The sequence below is a fragment of the Triticum aestivum genome, chromosome 6B (assembly GCF_018294505.1).
Source record: "Triticum aestivum cultivar Chinese Spring chromosome 6B, IWGSC CS RefSeq v2.1, whole genome shotgun sequence".
Classification (NCBI taxonomy): domain Eukaryota; kingdom Viridiplantae; phylum Streptophyta; class Magnoliopsida; order Poales; family Poaceae; genus Triticum; species Triticum aestivum.
Window position 1 is genome coordinate 453,135,077 of NC_057810.1, and position 15,771 is coordinate 453,150,847.

The window sequence follows — 15,771 nt, forward strand, 5'->3', positions numbered from 1 at the left end:
TATTATTTATTTCCTTATAATCATGATAAATGTTTATTATTCATGCTAGAATTGTATTTCCGGAAACATAATACATGTGTGAATACATAGACAAACAGAGTGTCACTAGTATGCCTCTACTTGACTAGCTCATTAATCAAAGATGGTTATGTTTCCTAACCATGAACAATGAGTTGTTATTTGATTAACGAGGTCACATCATTAGTAGAATGATCTGATTGACATGACCCATTCCATTAGCTTAGCACCTGATCGTTTAGTATGTTGCTATTGCTTTCTTCATGACTTATACATGTTCCTATGACTATGAGATTATGCAACTCCCGTTTACCGGAGGAACACTTTGGGTACTACCAAACGTCACAACGTAAATGGGTGATTATAAAGGAGTACTACAGGTGTCTCCAATGGTCGATGTTGGGTTGGCGTATTTCGAGATTAGGATTTGTCACTCCGATTGTCGGAGAGGTATCTCTGGGCCCTCTCGGTAATACACATCACATAAGCCTTGCAAGCATTACAACTAATATGTTAGTTGTGAGATGATGTATTACGGAACGAGTAAAGAGACTTGCCGGTAACGAGATTGAACTAGGTATTGGATACCGACGATCGAATCTCGGGCAAGTAACATACCGATGACAAAGGGAACAACGTATGTTGTTATGCGGTCTGACCGATAAAGATCTTCGTAGAATATGTAGGAGCCAATATGGGCATCCAGGTCCCGCTATTGGTTATTGACCAGAGACATGTCTCGGTCATGTCTACATTGTTCTCGAACCCGTAGGGTCCGCACGCTTAAGGTTACGATGATAGTTATATTATGAGTTTATGCATTTTGATGTACCGAAGGTTGTTCGGAGTCCCGGATGTGATCACGGACATGACGAGGAGTCTCGAAATGGTCGAGACGTAAAGATTGATATATTGGAAGCCTATGTTTGGACATCGGAAGTGTTCCGGGTGAAATCGGGATTTTACCGGGTTACCGGGAGGTTACCGGAACCCCCGGGAGCCATATGGGCCTTCATGGGCCTTAGTGGAAAGGAGAAAGGGGCAGCCCAAGGTGGCTGCGCCTCTTCCCCCTTCCCCTAGTCCTATTAGGACTAGGAGAGGTGGCCGGCCCCCTCCTCCTCTTTTCCCCTCCGAGGAATCCTAATTGTACTAGGATTGGAGGAGGAATCCTACTCCCAGTGGGAGTAGGACTCTCCTGCGCCTCCCCCCTTGGCCGGCCAGCCTCCCCTCCTCTCCTCCTTTATATACTGAGGCAGGGGCACCTCTAAACACACAAGTTGACACAAGTTGATCCACGTGATCGATTCCTTAGCCGTGTGCGGTGCCCCCTGCCACCATATTCCTCGATAATACTGTAGCGGAGTTTAGGCGAAGCCCTGCTGCTGTAGTTCATCAAGATCGTCACCACGCCGTCATGCTGACGGAACTCTTCCCCGACACTTTGCTGGATCGGAGTCCGGGGATCGTCATCGAGCTGAACGTGTGCTCGAACTCGGAGGTGCCGTAGTTTCGGTGCTTGATCGGTTGGATCGTGAAGACGTACGACTACTTCCTCTACTTTGTGTCATTGCTTCCGCAGTCGGTCTGCGTTGGGTACGTAGACAACACTCTCCTCTCGTTGCTATGCATCACATGATCCTGTGTGCGCGTAGGAAAATTTTTGAAATTACTACGAAACCCAACACGAGGCCCTCCTGCAGGCGAAACCGGACGTCCTCGACTTGAACCGGGTTGTGCTCTCATCCGTGCAGAGCATCCGCACGCTCCGCTTGAACGAGTAGCTGGAGGCCGAGGACAACCACGGCGCGGAGACACACGTCGGCAGCGACGGCTGGTTCGCACCGGCAGCCAAAGACGACAAGGTCGTCTCTTTCCGCGAGCAGTGATAGTTTTTCTTTATGTTGTTGTTTTTAAGGATCTTTTGTTGTGTAAAAACATACTACTCCCTCCGTTCCTAAACAAATGTCTTTTTAGAGATTTCAAATGGACTACACATATGGATGTATATAGACATATTTAGAGTGTAGATTCACTCATCTTGCTTCGTATGTAGTCACCTGTTAAAATCTCTAGAAAGACAAATATTTAGGAACGGAGGGAGTATATTTGTTATGCAAGTCGCCTGACTTGGGTTAGTCTACCATTTCAGGCGGTTGGATGAATATCCTACGTCTCCTAACCCTTCTTTCCTTCTTCCTCACATCTTCTTCTTCCCCAACAGACCACCGCACGGGCCGTACGGATACTCCCCAACATGCGGTTGGATAAACATACTCTATGAACGAAAATTATGTGTCAGCGATAGGATGGCTGAGTTTGGTTTGTTCACATGCGACAACACGTGTCAGTGAGGGTGCGTTCCATTGGTTGGGTTTGCGGTGTGCAGGAGCGACTGTGTGAGGGTGCGGTGCGACTGCGGCATGCAGGAGCGACCGTGTGAGGGTGCGGTGTGACCGCGACAGCCGTGCGCAAGTGTACATCCTTCTCATTTTGAAAACTTTAGGCAAGCTTGGCAAAAATGTGTGGCGAAGTTTGGCAATGCAAGGCCTAGACCCAAACAGGATAAGTACGTACATACTAGGAGTACTAGTGTTAAAAAAGAAAGGCGGGGTTTTCCTTCGCGGGATTTAATCGATACAAATCCTCATTTCACGTGTCAATTAGTGCGTATTTTTTTCTCGAAAGACCAAAGAGCTAACCATCTCACTCCTCATTGTTTGATTAATGCAGCGCCATGCAAACCAACCTTCTCACTTCCGCATGCATACAGGGGATATTAATGTCCTTGGTTGCTAACCCCATCAATTTTGCCTCGATTAGTGTTAGTGGCCCTTTGCAAATTGTAATTTTGATATACTGGCCTTGTGTACAAAAAAATTGAGGTAGTAACTATATTTGACTTCCTTCTCCATTGCGGTGACATTGACGATATTTTTTTTTGTGGTTTGGCGAAGTGCGTTCGATGGAGAACACCATTGAAGGAGACCACGGTAAGTCGTTCGCAAGTGCCGCCTGCAAGCCGAGACAACCGCCTTATTTTCATCCAGGAAGTCTTTTACTAGTACTACTACTAGGAGTACTAGTGCGGTGAGATGGTTTGTCGAAGAAGACGATGGAGAAGCGGAGTCAGCGAAGAGTGAAATGATGGTTGCTTCGTCCGTGCTTTGTGATTTTACGCCTCACTGCTTTGTGATTTGTGATAGAAGGGACAGGGGAGTAGACTCTGTGCTTTATACTGTACTACATGCGTCCAAGCGTGGGAGAAAGAGGAGAGATGTTGCATTTTTCTATTCCTTCAATCAATCAATCAGGGAGCTTCGGTTCCATCTTTTTGGCTTTGGCAACACCGTCCACAATGGTTCCCACGATGCCAAAAGCTATTTTCACATTTGGCTACACATTGTGGATGCCCTTGACTGTACCACTTGGTTTTGCTCCTGTGTTCTATCTATACAAATCTCAATTATATTGATCTAAAAAATTATAGAATCAAGATTAGTAAAAAAGGAGGTGATTTTGCCGCGCGGATGGCGGGGGAGGTTTCTTATTTTCGGAGGACGTTGTCCTGGCGGTTTGCTAACATGCGGTCCCACGTGTCAGTGCTTTACCAAGACGATATGCGTCCCACATGAGGCAGAACAACAGCAGAAGCAACACGTGGTTAAGTTGAAGAAGATGAGGGAGAAGCGGATTTAGCAACGAGTGAAATGATGGTTGCTTCGTCCCTCCAACTTCTTTTTTTTTCATTATTACTTTGTCCCTCCAACTTAACTGCGGGAAAGGTGCAACTTTGTGATTTGATGCCTCATTGCTCATTACTACGCCGGCGCCATGACTGGGGTGCTCCACCTCGGCTGCTCTGCACTGTATTCCGGTATGGCATGTGGACCCGGTAGCTTGATGTCCCACATGTCGGCGAAAGGGACTAGAAGATTTATGAAAGCGAGAGCTCCACTCTTACGACGGAGGAGTAGACGACACGACGGCCCAGTGAATTGTCACTTGTACTGTATAGTACTATAGTTTTGCTGTTTCACACGATCCATCGATACAAACCCGATTAAACAGGAAAGGGCGGGATTTTTCCCGCGTGGTAGATGATACTGGCCATACATTTCAAAGGCAATTTTAATGTATGCAAACTGAATAATTATAAGTAACAATATGATATCTAGTAAAACTAAAAACACATATGATTTATTGTGTTAGAGTGTAGTAGTAGTAGTAGTGCTGTATTGCATAGTTGTTAGATGTAACATGCGAGAACATGTAGAGATGTAGTTTTGGAGGGCCTACAGAGAGAAAAGTGTAATACGGTCACCGAACTTCAGAATAAGCTGATTACGGTCACTATATACGTTTTGTGGTGATTATCCGGTCACTTGCTCACAGTTCAGCATCGCATTGCACTCTGTTGACTGGTCAAATAGTTTGCATGGCGCCATATTGACTAGTTAAATTTACCATGTTCCTTGTGGGTCCCACCTATCAGTTCGCATAGGTAAAAGGTCAGATAAACACAAATTTACGCAAGCGCGACAAGGCTCCAACCCATGCGCGGGAATCACCTGGTTGTGTATGTGTCTGTCAGGGCCTGATGTGTGCGTATGCACGTGTAGGTTGAGCACTTGAGCATGAGAGTGTGTGTTGGTCATGTGGTGTACTGGTGTGTGCATGCATGCGTGCGTGTGTGCGTGTGAGTGTTGCGTGCGTGCGTGGTTGCGTGTGTACGTGTGAGTGTTGCGTGCGTGCGTGGGTGCATGTGTTTGTGTGAGTGTTGCGTGGATGTAGTTCGTGTGCATGCATGCGTGTGTGTATAATCACCACACCAGCTCCTGTGTGTTAAAACAGACGGCTCAGCATACCAACACAAGGCCACCTTGTCCGCTGTGCCCGCGGTCATGACTTCGAACCACCGTCAAAATATTTTTTTGTTGTTTGTTTTCATTCTTACTAGCAAGATGCTCGTGCGTTGCACGTAACATCAAGATGCATTTGTATGACTTGTTTATCTTGTGAGAGGAAAGGATGAACGAGGGAAGGCCTTATTTGCAAATGTGCAGAGGTGTGTGGGTACCTTTTTGCAAAATTGCCATAGTTTCTTTCCTATTCGTCAGATATAAATCGGACGGCCTATATTGCAGGATGGCAGGCACACCATCATCACCAACTCTGTTTTTTATAAGAGTGTATTTTATGTATTTTATAAGAGTGTAGATGTAGAGTAGATACAAGTCGACAGGTGGGCATGATGGTAGTGAGATAATGTGATGCAACACTAGAGGTGCCACGTGGAGCGTTTAACTGGTCAACTAGTCATGTCATGAGCAAATACAGAGTTGTACGATGAGCCCGTGACTGTATAATCACCACTAAACGTAAACGGTGACCGTAATGAGTGGATTATGAAGTCCAATGTATGTATCGTGCTTTCGCTTCAAATACAATGATCGTCATTGCATATATCGCGAGAGAAAGATGAAACACGCGTGAATTTTCTGGGGGCTTACTTTTAGAGGACCTGGAGATAGTTTTGTGTGCATACGTGAAAGGGGCGTACAGGGGGGGTATGCGATGGAGAGAGAGATGCTCTTCATTTCTCTTTATTATGACTAACTTTGTATATAGTATAAAAATATACAAATTCACAGTGCGGAATAAATATCATTGTGGGCACCATGCAATGCAAATTAGCATTCGTACTCCTCCATATAACTTTGTAATGTTGTATATATGTAGAAACTCTAAAATAATTTTTTGGCCACACTTTATTCAAAAGGAATGTTGTATGCGAAATAAACGTGAAGAGAGGGCTTTTTAGATCAATGGGGTACGTGATGTAACATGTGTGAATGTGTAGTTGATGCATTTGGCGGGGCCTAGAGAGGTATGTGTGTGTATTACGTATTCGAGAGAGGCATGGATAGAGGGGCCGACGGGGGGGCGTGGGAGAGATAGCACGAGAAATGAGAGTGGTCTAGAGAGAGAGACGAATATGACGTCACGACAAGAGATTCCATTCCCTTGAGTGTGTATATGCAAGGGGGAGGGAATAGAGGCACCAGGAGAAATTTTCTGTGTGTGTGGTGTTTGTGTTGGTATGTGTGGGTGTGAGAAGATAATGAGACGTGGGGGCAGAGGGTGTGTCACCGCGTGAGGTCCGGTGGGTCGAGGTGAGGCCCTTCGTTCGGTTCCGTCCTGCGCCACATTGGTCGGCCCATGACACATTTAGGAAGACCCATGGATGACTAGTCGTACAAGACAAAGATAGCAGAATTGTGAAGGACTCTGTGTCCACTGACAAAGCCGGCTAGGATTTGTAACCCTAGGTTCTCGGACTAAGGTAACCCCTTTATCTCTGATATTACTATTCATCCAACCTAACTTTAAGGGGCATCCTACAGAATGCTCTGCTAGAATCATACTCGTCGATTAGGAAGAGAGGTGTGAGACAATGCGTGAGAGACAGGCGTAAAGATAATGTGCGTACATGAGACACGTAGGCAGGTCCATGTATATAGAAAGGGTCGATGAGGATTGTGCGTGTGTATGTTTGCGAGAGGAAGAGTGCTTGTGATAAAGGTTAGTGAAAACAGTTGTAAATGGTTACGAGAGGGAGGGAGGGTTATATCTAGAGCATGTGTGCGAGAAAGACACCTCGGGAGAGAGTGTGTGAGCATGTGTGAGAGACCACCGATGGAGAGTGAAACTACACGTAAAAGACTGCTCTACACATTGATTAAAGATATAAATTGTATCCAAATATTAGGATGGGATCATGATATTTGCAATTCGCGTAAGGAGCGGTCATTGATCCATCAGACATCTAGATTCTATCGAATTTGAGCATGTCTATGTTATTATTCGACACAATTGATCCACATAGTTAGTATTTTGAACTCCAGACAATGCATCGCTTTAGCAATCGAATATAAACGTGAGTATAGTTCATGTTGTGTGTGTAAAGCACATTATACATACGAAAGTTACACAATGGACATTATAAATAGCTACCTATGAACTAGCATACATTTGAATTCAACTTAAGGTGGTTTAAAAAATCGAATTCAACATGAAGTCCATTCAATTATTTGAATTTGATATCATGGCATTTGTAAACCATACCTAAATTATGGGGGCACCAATCTTTGCTCTGATTTTGTACATAATAGCATATGTAGTCGTGTACAAAATAGATTCAAATTTAGCTCCTCCATTCCAAAATAATCGTAGTTATAGGATTTTCAAGTGTCAAAATTTCAAAAAGAAGCGGATAATTTAATGAGGTTTTCAAACATACAAGGTCAAATATAACGTTGTCTATTTAGGTCAATCCTCATAGTTCAAGAGTACTCTAAACGTGAATGCTTGTGTTTCAAAATTTCGAACGAAGCGCCAAAAGAGCCTCTACTCGCCCGAAACCGCGTGAGACCAATGTTTGGTAGTACAAGGAAATTACTTTTCTAATAACTCCGACCCGTGAAACCTACCGGCCCGACGTCCAAAGGTCTAAACCGGGGTAGGTTTGTAGCTTCATCTAGACGCCACGCAACCGCCTCCGAAAAACATTCATACACAATGGCCGCCTAAGCACACATGCGCGCGGCCGAAATCGCTCCCGCCCACTATTTGGGACACCTGGGATTACCATCCTACCCCCGACCCGCAGTAGGTCCGAAATTTAAGAGGGGGGCAAAGTTTGTACTTTCCCCAAATTTCAAACAAGCGCGTCCCATCTTCTGTTCAAAAAAGCCAAAAACAAGCGCATCCCAGACCGAAACATGGTTCCCCCCACCCGTCCGATTCCCCATTCGTACTCCGTGGGCGCCAAAACTACCTCTCCACCAGCCGCGAAACCCCGGCGTCCTCCGTCCGCCACCCCATCCCACCCATCAACCGCCGCCCTCCTCCATCACGCCGGAGCCGATACCCCGACGTCGTCGTCCACCGCAACCTCAACCGCAACGCCCTCCACGGCTAGTAGTTGAAGCCGAGGCCGAGCCGTCCGTACCCGAGCCAGTTCAACCACGCCGTCCTGCGCCTCACCGCTGCCGCTCCAACTTCGCCACCCTCCACCGCACCGGAGCTGTTCCTGCTACGCCGTCCTTCGCCGCCTCGGATCTGCTTCCCCTCCGTCGACATACGGCCACGGCAACACAGTCAACAATTTGGCCATGGGTTCGTCCAAGCCTGCACCCTCCAGAACATCGGTTTCCCCGGTAAAAAGAAGAAGATCGGCGCGACATGTGGAGGTGACCACACCGGCAACCGAAGAAGGTACTCCTCTTCCCTTATTCGTGCAAATCTTACGTCTCTGCTTGCATGGTATTCATCCCACAGAAGACACTAGTTGACCGCTTCTTCTTGGTAATAGATGTTCCTAGTAACTCGCGATGCACAAGGTTTCTCCTCATATACTATTTCACCTTAGCTAGAGGTCCGTCGCCCCCCTGAATTTCAATTTCTGGCCAGTTGATTCCCAATTAACGGAAGCATTCCCCGGTGTAACAGGCGCTAGTACGACTATTACGCCGGGGAAGCAGCGCCTTGGTGTTTATCTTAGGGGCGTGTGCGGCCTAGAGCTACTGGCGCCCGATCTGGAGGTCGGCCGGGATTAAAGGGATGGCCTGGGGGCGCTGCCAAGCACGGCGGTGGTGTGAGGTCGATGGGAGGGCGGGGCGGCGGAGGCAGGGGTCTGGGCCGGTGGTCGCTGGCGGTTCGAGAAAGATCGTCAACAGTGACTGGCGGGAGGTAGACGAAGGCCATCTGCCCGTTCCTTATAGATCGGACGGTTCATTAAAAAAATCGACTGACCTATTTATTTTCAGTCGACTGTTATCTTAGATATGACCACATGTGGTGGTGTGCTGGAGGAGTACCTGCATTTCCTGTGCTCATATATTACAAAATCATACGGAGTAGAATCTAATTTTGTTTGCCATGCAATGTTGTAGAGCTATCATATGTCTCCTGTCATTTATTTTTCAGCCACCTGCTATCTGCTACTTTTACAGTGCACTAGTTCTGCACACACTTCACCCATACTCTCACTATTGTGTTTTTATGCAAGGGTATTTCAGAGTCTGCCGAAAGAGAAGCAAAAAAGAAAAGAGACAAGTCGTGCCAGCTTTCTACGCGGCTAGGCACGACACGTTACAACGCTATAAAGGGTGCAGTGTCAGCAGATGGAGATGGTAAACGTTGCTCTGGAGTTGATGACCTCGCTCGCAATGAACCACCATCCCAGGTGCTTGCTTTAACTTCGCGGTGTCATATGTGGTTGCATGTTCCATATGGTGTCTAGCTTGTATTCGAAAGGCCGAAGTCGGTCTTTATTAAGATAAGGAAAGATATTTTTTACATGAACCACCATCCCGTGAGCACCAGAAGACAAATAGCTAGTCAGGGCACTGGTCGAGCCAGTGACAAGCCCAGCAAAGACAGGCATCACCTGGAAGCCAACTAAAAAGCCGCGATGGTGGCGAAGCAGCCCGCCTCCCACCAGGCTCTTAGGTCCTAGATGATCATGTTCACCACTCCAGCCGGATGTCTAGCTTGTATTGCTTCCAATTTGGTTAAATTGCATCTGCTTAGCTTACACATTATACCTTTGAATATGACATGCCTTTCTGTTTTTGGTACATACTAGTACATCTATGTATTAACCATGTTCTTACATCAAACTAATGTTCTTGTGTATCCCTCATCAATCACTTATGACGAGGCAGGCAGGCAAGGGGACTACTCCTCATTTAAAGAATGCAGCGTCAGCCTCCCGACATGATTCTCAAGAAACAGAAATGCTAGATGAAGATAGTGAACGTAGCTCTGTAGTTGATTACAACATTTCCCCTACACTAGCATCGCAGGTGCTTGCTCTAACTTGGCAGCGTGATATGTGGTTGCATGTTGCATATGGTGTCTAGATTGTAATTCTTCCAATCTGGTTAAACTGCATGTGCTAGTCTACTTAGCTTATACTCCCTCCGTCCCATAATGTAAGACGTTTTTTGGCACTAAATTAGTGCCAAAAAACGTCTTACATTATGGGACGGAGGGAGTACATTATACCTGTTAATGTGACATGCCTTCCTGTATTTAGTACATAGTACATCTGTCTATTAAGCATGTCCTTACATAAAACTATTGTTTTTTTGTATCCCGCATCAATCAATATGACGAGACACCTTTAGTATATGCAGTGCGATATTAGTTGCATCTTTCATATGATTTATAGCATGCGCTGCTTCTAATTTGTTGAAATTCCATTTATGATGGGACGCTTTTAACTTGGCAGAGTCATATTGGTTGCATCTTTCATGTGGTGTCTAGCTTGCATTGCTTCTTATTTGCTGGAATGGTTTCTGCTTAGTTTACACAAACAGTTGTGAACATGCCATGCCGTCCTGTTTTTCGTACATATTCCATCCTGGTATCATGTGTTTGCCTTACATCAAAGTAGTGATTGTCAGTATCATGCATGAATGAGTTCTGAAGAGAGAATTTTATTGCTTTTTCTTGTCGGTTTTACTTGACAATTCAAAATCAATAAAGCGGAAGGAAGTTAGCAAGGCAGCGGATAAAGGTGCTCCTTCCGAACGGAGGGCCTCTACAGTTTCTACTCCTCCACACCCCCAAGATGATTTCCAAGACAACACATGCATAGACACTCAACAAAGCTGTGTTTATGATGAGCACGTCTCCCCTAGTGCAGCATCACTGGTGCTCCCTCTAACTTGGCACTGTTATATGTGGTTGCATGTTATGTGTGATGTCTAGCTTGTATTGCTTCTAATTTTGTTGAATTCCATCTGCTTACTTTACACATTATACTTGAATAAGACACGTGTTCCTGTTTCTAGAACATACAATATCTGTCTATCACACCATGTTCTTACATCAAATTACTACTGTTGTGTAACCTGCAACAATCACTTATCATAAGACACGTTTGACTTCGGAGTGTGATATAGGTTACATCTCACATTCTTTTCTAGCTTGTACTACTAATTTGTTGAAATGGCACTTATGACGAGACAGTTTTAACTTGGTAGAGTGATATTCGTTGCATCTTTCATATGGTGTCTAGCTTTCATTGCTTCTAATTTGTTGAAATGCCTTCTCCTTAGTTTACACATCATAAGCTGTGAATATGCAATGCTGTGAATATGCAATGGCACTAATGACGAGAGACCTCTAACATGGTAGTGTGATGTTGTTTGCATCTTGCATATGATTTATTTCTTGTACTGCTTCACATTTGTTTAAACGCCATTTATGATGAGACACTGTTAACTTGGCAGAGCGATATTTGTAGCATCTTTCATATGGTGTCTACCTTCCATTGCATTGCTTCTAATTTGGTGAAATGTCTTATTCTTAGTTTACACATCATAGTTCTGGTTATCTCTTCCGTCCTGTTTTTCATACATATTACATCCTCCTATCATGTGGTTGTCTAACATCAAAGTTTAGTTCGTCTGCATCACGCATCAATTTGTTCTGAAGAACTAAATTGTTATTCGTTTTTCTTGTCGGCTTGACTTAACATGGCACAGAGAAAGAGGAAGAAACACAGAATGGCAGGGAATGAGAAGCGGATGAATCCTGCAGATTCTGCTGATACTGATGGTGCAATAGAAGGTCAAAGTCTAGCGGAAAATTCTACAAACACGGCATCCCATGCTACATGAGTTGCAAAAAAAGCCAAACAGAAACAAATAGCTGCCACCAAACAAGCAGAGACAACCCTAGTTCTTGCAACACCTACCACAGTACTACCAGCTGCACGACTTACTCGTGCGTCAACTGAGCTAGCAGCACATTCCCAAGCTCCCTTACCACCTGACACTACTTCCCAAGCACTCTTGACACAAGACGAGTTGGCAATATCAGATGAACCTTGTGAGCTTCAACAGCAAGAAGGTAGTTGCTGGAGTCAAGTTACAGTTGCATGCTTCTTTATATGTAGTCTCATAGTTTGATGTACACTAACACTTCCTATGTTTTTTGTTGGACTAGCACCTAGGCGCAAGAGGAAACAAACATCAGGTAACTAAATCTAGAGGAGGAAGAATGGAGATCCGTTTTGAGGCAGGTTTAAAAAGGCCATGTGATGCTACAGAGTCAGCCAAGTTAGTATCAGAGGCAGCGGTTGCCGTTAGGTGTCATGTACGTATCCTCCCAACATGGATTCAGTACAGGAATGACAAAGACGAAACCCAGTTCAACACCTTCCTCGACCATTTATCTGTAAGTATGGTTATGTATGGAAACTAGTAATATCGTATTGCTCTGTCCCATACTTTCTAGGTTGCTGATAATGAGACTCTCATAATTTTCAACAGACGAGGTTCAAGTTGGATAGCCAAGATGATGCAACCAGACAAGCTTGCACCCATGTTTTCAAGTCTGCTCTGTGACAGTATCGGTATAACTTGAGGAAAACTCACTTTGAAGGCAAGGCTAACAGTGAACTTTCCCAAACATCTCCAGTGGAAAATATATCGGATGAAGACTGGAGGGGCCTTGTTAAACACTGGTCTGATCCAAAGTATCAGGTACATTATATATATGTGATCAAATCACATGTTGAAGTCCTATTTACGCATGTGCCACACAAATCTATCTTCTTGTAGGTGAACTGTTCAAAGAACAAGGCCAACCGTACGAAAGTGAAATTCCAACAGACGACAGGATCTCGTAGCTATATTGCACACTGCGAGGCTCTTGTAATTAGCTGTTGTTTCACTCTTTTCGCTGTACCATATTATCAGATCTATATTGACTTGTTCGAAATGCAGAGGAAAGCCCGCAAGGACCAAAAAGTACCTGAACCAAATGCTGTGGAAATCTTCAAGGACTGTCACACCAGCAAGAAGAAGGGCATGACTACACTAGTCAAAGCCGCTGTTGTAAGTCCTTAATCCTCATGCCTTTTAACTACTACTTACTCTAACTTGTGCCTTGAATTGCATGGTTTGCAGCCAATGTCTATTACTCTTTTCAATTTTATACACAATTGTCTTAGCGTATCATTGCACCTTACAAGGTTTAAAAGAGAGGAGTGATGTTCCTTTGATCTTGGCCCGTAATCTAGTTCCGTGCTGGACTTGCCCACACAACGTTACAATTTCCTGTTTGTCTGTTCTCAGTTGTTTTGTGATATGAATGATGCCATACTATGCTTACCGTAAAATAAACTTCGTCTCTTTATCCTTAGCCCTAAATACAATGTGAAGAAATAGACAATACATTAGCGATGGTACATGGCCATATGTTTGGAACCTGGTTTTATTATGTACTTTGCAATAAAATACAACTAATATTTTACATGGGTCCACCAGAATAAGTTCTGTATATAGACCAAAGCTATTTTGTTTGGTTTTGCTGCCTCTTTAATATCTTCTGTTCTGGTACTACTAATGTAAAACCTCAACTTTTCAGTGAGCTATGGAAAAAATGGTGGAACCGCCACCTTCTCAAGGAGGCGAGGCAACTATAACCGCAATGTCAGCTCTTGCTACAGTGGGTCAGTACCTGTCCACTAACAGTGCCAAAAGCACGTTCCTGCGTAATACTGGGTTGGTTGTTAAGGCAATATCATCCAAACTGTCTCATGATCAAGATATGCAAGCTCAAAGCAATGTTGTATCTGCGCTCCAGACACAAGTCCATTCCCTAACAGAGGCCCTTTGTGAAACAAGGAGAAACATTGCTCAATGTCGTCAAGATATGCATGGTTTTGAAACCAGACTATCAGACATTTGCTATGTTGTTTAGGAGCCTAGGGGAAATGAAGGCGAGGGTTATGGTGCTCCATCGAACAATACAACATGAAAACGTAACAGTTAGGTCAAATGAACTGAACTTCTGAACTTCTGGTGGTGCATTTATCTGCTAGACTGTTAAGTTTTATGCCAACCTTCCTTTTGTTATATAGTTGTAATTTGTTTTGGTGCGATACAAAATTTATTCTTAACGTGCAGCCACCGGCTGAAGAAAACAGCAAGCCATTTTTGTAGAGTGTAGGGTGTTCCCTATATTTGCACTGGTGGCGATCTTTGATGCCGAGTGGATGTAATCTTTGCAATCGCCTTAATAGCCTAGCGTTTGTTTCGGCCTTATTTATTTCCTAGTCTTCTTTTTCCCTGGTTTGCTAGTGGCCGCAACTACCATGGGCCATATACGGGCCGTAGGATCCATGGGTCTCCTACGGGCCGTCGATAAATGGGCCTATAATTGGTGGGCCTCGGGACGTCGATAAATGGGCCTGTAATCGGTGGGCCTCGGGCCGTCGAATAAATGGGTCTACATGGGTCGTAATCGGGCGTAATTGGTATCGGCCTAGCACGGTAATGGGCCGTTAATAGGCCGTAGGACTGCAAAGGCTTAATTTTGTCACAGGCATAATGGGTCGTTAATGGGCCAGAATATAGGACGGGCTGGAAACGGCGCAACGGGTTAACAGGCCAGAAACGGGCCGACTCTTGCCATGGGCCGAATTTGGCCCATTTGGGGAACATGCCAGTAACGGGCCAACTCTTGCCATGGGCCGAATTTGGCCCATTAGGGGAACAGGCCAGTAACGGGCCAGAAGTAATCGAGGGCCGAAAAGGAGCCCAAGAACGTATGGGTCGTCAATAGGCCGAAAGCTAACACGGGCTGGAAAAGGCTCATGTAAATCACGGGCCGTTAACGGGTACAAAGAAAATTACTGTTCATTATGGGCTAGAGTCACTGTGGGCTTGTAAAGGGCCGAAAGATACGAAGGCCTCATATGGGTCGAAAGACATCGTGGGCCATACATGGGCCGAAAGTGAAATGGGCTGGTGTTATATTCGACGGCCCACATGACATTGTTGGGCCGATTTCCTTTAGGGCCTAAGGGCCGTGAATTAACGGGCCGTAAAATGGGCTATTTGCAAAGAGACCATTAACAGGCTTTTCATGGGCCAGCCTGTTAACTTTTGACCAAGTCAGACGGGCCGGCTTTGTAAGCTAAATGGGCCAGTGGTGGGCCGTGGCACGTGTCGACATATTATAGGCGCCTATCTGACCCACTGACGAGTTGACACGTGTTTTGTCTGGCCAATAAGAATTTTACACGTGGAAATTTCCCATTGGTTGGGGCTGTTAATGGGTTATCGTATCCAAAACCCGACCCGATAGCTTAACGGCGTTCCGTTACGGTGGATGGCACGTGTCGGTCACCCTTGACGAAAGCACTTCTATGACGCGTGATTTATCGTCATGGAAGTGGACACTTCTGTGATGATAATTTTGGTAATGTCATGGAACACTTCTACGATAGCACATGTATGACTATCTTGATTCTGTCATAAAATCATCATGGATGTACATGCATGAAAAAAACGCGACCTACTGTGACAAACACGTATCATCACGGAATTGTATTTTTTTGTAGTGAAATCCACTTTCGTATTCATCACAATAAAATTCAACATCCTCAAAAATAGTAGGATCACTACTTCCTAAAGTTGACACTCTTCCAAACCCACTTTCATCAATATAATCATCATAGGTAAGAGGCATGCTATCATCATAACAACTTTGCATATCAAAACTTGGGATGCTAAAAATATCATCTTCATTAAACATGGCATCCCCAAGCTTGAGACAAACATTAATTCCAGCAAATATATTGTCAAATATTTCATCCTCATCAAACATGGCTTCCCCAAGCTTGGGCCTTTTCATATCATAAGCATAATCACTCTCATCATTAATAGT